The sequence below is a fragment of the Bubalus kerabau genome, chromosome 7 (assembly GCF_029407905.1).
Source record: "Bubalus kerabau isolate K-KA32 ecotype Philippines breed swamp buffalo chromosome 7, PCC_UOA_SB_1v2, whole genome shotgun sequence".
NCBI lineage: Eukaryota > Metazoa > Chordata > Mammalia > Artiodactyla > Bovidae > Bubalus > Bubalus kerabau.
Window position 1 is genome coordinate 88,711,792 of NC_073630.1, and position 5,400 is coordinate 88,717,191.

Sequence of the window (5,400 nt, forward strand, 5' to 3'; positions counted from 1 at the left end):
CAACACATTAAAAAGATCATACACCATGACCAAGTGGGCTTTATCCCAGGGATGCAAGGATTCTTCAATATCCGCAAATCAATCAATGTAATACACCACATTAACAAATTGAAAAATAAAAACCATATGATTATCTCAATAGATGCAGAGAAAGCCTTTGACAAAATTCAACATCCATTTATGATCAAAACTCTCCAGAAAGCAGCAATAGAAGGAACATACCTCAACATAATAAAAGCTATATATGACAAACCCACAGCAAACATTATCCTCAATGGTGAAAAATTGAAAGCATTTCCTCTAAAGTCAGGAACAAGACAAGGGTGCCCACTTTCACCATTACTATTCAACATAGTTTTGGAAGTTTTGGCCACAGCAATCAGAGCAGAAAAAGAAATAAAAGGAATCCAAATTGGAAAAGAAGTAAAGCTCTCACTGTTTGCAGATGACATGATCCTCTACATAGAAAACCCTAAAGACTCCACCAGAAAATTACTAGAACTAATCAATGACTATAGTAAAGTTGCAGGATATAAAATCAACACACAGAAATCCCTTGCATTCCTATACACTAATAATGAGAAAACAGAAAGAGAAATTAAGGAAACAATTCCATTCACCGTTGCAACGGAAAGAATAAAATACTTAGGAATATATCTACCTAAAGAATCTAAAGACCTATATATAGAAAACTATAAAACACTGGTGAAAGAAATCAAAGAGGACACTAACAGATGGAGAAATATACCATGTTCATGGATTGGAAGAATCAATATAGTGAAAATGAGTATACTACCCAAAGCAATCTATAGATTCAATGCAATCCCTATCAAGCTACCAACAGCATTCTTCACAGAGCTAGAACAAATAATTACACAATTTGTATGGAAAAACAAAAAACCTCGAATAGCCAAAGCAATCTTGAGAAAGAAGAATGGAACTGGAGGAATCAACCTACCTGACTTCAGGCTCTACTACAAAGCCACAGTTATCAAGACAGTATGGTACTGGCACAAAGACAGAAATATAGATCAATGGAACAAAATAGAAAGCCCAGAGATAAATCCACGCACCTATGGACACCTTCTCTTTGACAAAGGAGGCAAGAATATACAATGGATTAAAGACAATCTCTTTAACAAGTGGTGCTGGGAAAACTGGTCAACCACTTGTAAAAGAATGAAACTAGAACACTTTCTAACACCATACACAAAAATAAACTCAAAATGGATTAAAGATCTAAATGTAAGACCAGAAACTATAAAACTCTTAGAGGAGAACATAGGCAAAACACTCTGACATACATCACAGCAGGATCCTCTATGACCCACCTCCCAGAATATTGGAAATAAAAGCAAAAATAAACAAATGGGACCTAATTAACCTTAAAAGCTTCTGCACATCAAAGGGAACTATTAGCAAGGTGAAAAGACAGCCTTCAGAATGGGAGAAGATAATAGCAAATGAAGCAACTGACAAACAACTAATCTCGAGAATATACAAGCAACTCCTACAGCTCAACTCCAGAAAAATAAATGACCCAATCAAAAAATGGGCCAAAGAACTAAATAGACATTTCTCCAAAGAAGACATCCAGATGGCTAACAAACACATGAAAAGATGCTCAACATCACTCATTATCAGAGAAATGCAAATCAAAACCACTATGAGGTACCATTTCACACCAGTCAGAATGGCTGCAATCCAAAAGTCTACAAGTAATAAATGCTGGAGAGGGTGTGGAGAAAAGGGAACCCTCTTACACTGTTGGTGGGAATGCAAACTAGTACAGCCACTATGGAGAACAGTGTGGAGATTCCTTAAAAAACTGGAAATAGACCTGCCTTATGATCCAGCAATCCCACTGCTGGGCATACACACTGAGGAAACCAGAAGGGAAAGAGACACGAGTACCCCAATGTTCATCGCAGCACTGTTTATAATAGCCAGGACATGGAAGCAACCTAGATGTCCATCAGCAGATGAATGGATAAGAAAGCAGTGGTACATATACACAATGGAGTATTATTCAGCCATTAAAAAGAATACATTTGAATCAGTTCTAATGAGGTGGATGAAACTGGAGCCTATTATACAGAGTGAAGTAAGTCAGAAAGAAAAACACCAATACAGTATACTAACGCATATATATGGAATTTAGAAAGATGGTAACAATAACCCTGTGTACGAGACAGCAAAAGAGACACTGATGTATAGAACAGTCTTATGGACTCTGTGGGAGAGGGAGAGGGTGGGAAGATTTGGGAGAATGGCATTGAAACATGTAAAATATCATGTATGAAATGAGTTGCCAGTCCAGGTTCGATGCACGATACTGGATGCTTGGGGCTGGTGCACTGGGACGACCCAGAGGGATGGAATGGGAAGGGAGGAGGGAGGAGGGTTCAGGATGGGTAACACATGTATACCTGTGGCGGGTTATGTAAAGTTTAAAAATAAAATAAAATTAAAAAAAAATATCCCTAGATTGATATATTGAATAGTATGCCAGAGTGTTCTGAAAGAAACTAAAACATTGATAATATAAGAAAATCTTAGAACTTATTTTCTTGAATCGCTGTTTATTTCACTAGTTATTTAAAACCGCATAATAAATGAAAACATTATTGTGAAAGAGCATATAATGAAGAAATTAGAATAAAAATGTTAATTCTCTTCAATGGAATTTCAATGTATTCTTTGAGAGAATTTCCTCTGTGGTATACACATTTACATAGACTTAATTTTGTTTCCAAATAAGAGTGTCATGCTTATTTTTTATAATTTGTGAACTTGTTCTTTATTTAGCAATGTGACATGGAAACTACTCAACAATGTTGCCCATAATCTATCCGTTTTATCTCATGGCTATATAACCTTTACGTATATTGCAAGTAAGTGTGTTCACTAACTGATAGCCATTTAAGTGCCAGTGGGAATATTCAAAATATAATTAAGAACATGTACAAGTCTTTCTCCTTGACAGATAACCAGATGTAGATTGACAACATCAACAATATGTTTAATTTTAAAGATGTTTCCATAATATACTCCTTAAAAACTAGGTTCTACCAGAGTATTTATTCTGCAGATCATCTGTTGGAAAATAATTTATTGACTCAATTTTCATTTCCTCAAGCATAAATGAACTTTGTCACATTCTATGTATCCCTGACCATTTCACTTCTGTGAATTTCCTACTCATCTTCATCTATTTTCAAATTGGGTTATTGACTTTTTGTTGGAGATTTGTAGTGGTTCTCGCTACAATAGCCACCAATTCTTTTTCTGTTTAAAGAAAGTGATGTCAATATTGTTTTCATCATGACAAAAGAGTGAAAGTTTATATATAAGTCTTATGAGAGGGATGGGGCAATATGCTCTGAGATAAGTGACAAAAGAATAAGAAATGTTGATCTAAAGTGTGGTTATATAGAATAATAGTCATTATTTCAATTTGTGTTTAACATGTTGAATTTCACACCATATCTGCAAGTAGCTAAGTGATGCTGTGTCTTGTTTTGAAAGAATTTGTATGTGTATATATATATATATGTGTGTGTGTGTGTGTGTGTGTGTATGTGTGTATAGATAGATAGATATGCATGTAGATATAAATACATGGGCTTCCCTGTTGACTTAGTCAGTCAAGACTCCACCTGCAATGTGGGAGACCTGGGTTTGATCACTGGGCTGGGAAGATCCCCTGGAGAAGGGAATGGCAACCCACTCCAGTATTCTTGCCAGGAGAATCCCCACTGACAGAGGAGCCTGGCAAGCTATAGTCCATGGGTTTGCAAACAGCTGGACATGACTGAGCGACTAAGCACAACATAGCACATACAGATACATGCAGGGACATTTGGAAAAAATGAAAATTTCATAAGTCCCTTTAGAGTACAGGTTATATACATATATTTTATATGAAACTGAGACCTTATACACCTTATCAAGGGCTGAATATGGTAATGAAAGCAACCAGGTTACTATTTTTTTTTTAACTTTTTACTTTGTATTGGGATATAGATGATTGACAATGTTGTAGTAGTTTTAGGTGACCAGTGAGGGGATTCAGCCATACATATACATGCACTCATTTTCCCCTCAAATACTCCTACTATCCAGGCTGCCACATAACATTAATCAGAGTTCCATATGCTATACAGTAGATCCTTCTTGGTTTTCCATTTTAATATAGCAGTGTGTACATGCCAGGCCCAAACTCCCTAACTATACCTCCCACACATCTGTCCCCTTGACAATCATAAGTTCATTTTCAAAGTCTGTGAGTATGTTTGTTTTGCAAGTTCATTTGTAACATTTCTTTTAAGATTCCACATATAATGGCTGCCATATGATATTTCTTCTTCTCTGTCTGACTTATTTTACTGAGTATGACAATCTCTAGGTTCATCCATGTTGCTGTAAATGGTATTATTTTATTATTTTTAATGGCTCAGTAATATTCCATTGTATATATGTGCCTCATCTTTATCCATTCCTCTTTCAATGGGCTTTTAATTTGCTTTCATGTCTCAGCTATTGTAAACAGTGCTACAATGACAGTGCATGTATCCTTTTGGATTATGCTTTCCTCTGGATACATGCTAAGGAGGAGATTGCAGGGTCATATGGTAGCTCTAATTGTAGATTTTTAAGGAAACTTCATATCATTCTCCATAGTGGTTGTACCAATTTAAACTCCCAATAAGCTGACTAATTTTAAAGACAATCAAAAATAGAGAATTAGGTAATGAAATCAAAGATTTTCAGAAATATCTCAGTTTTATACTATGAAGCAGGTAGCAGTTGCTATATTCCTAATTCAACAAATATTCCACTGCTAAACAAGCTAAAATGGATGAAGGCAAATGACTTGCCATGGCTTTAGGTTAAAAAATGATGCTGAGGCTGGATGGATAGTAAAATCCAAGTGTTAGTGGTCTCACAAATAAAATGAAGGGGTGCATCTTTTGATACAATTCCAATTATTGAATAGCTTCTATAGCAAGACAAAACTGTAGAATTCTATACCAAAATAGAGTAAAAATTCTGAATATCTACAATATAATATGGATACTATGAATAGACTTGTTACTGTACTTGTACTATGCATAACCTGTGAAACACAGTTAAATTCAATCTTTCAGTATAGCTTTTGAATTAAAAGAGTACATTTCAATATATACCCTATAGCTTTATTCTCACTGGAGATTTCACCAGTTTTATTCTTGGCATGACTTATTTCTAATTTGTAAACAGGTATAAAATCTCTTGAAAACAATTTTGACCTGAGATGCTAAATTGTGAATTGTTGTTTTGTCACAGGGGAAGCTCATCATAACTCTTTTGTGCTGGAATAAACTGGAGGAGTTCCATCTAGGGGCATAACACCTTCAG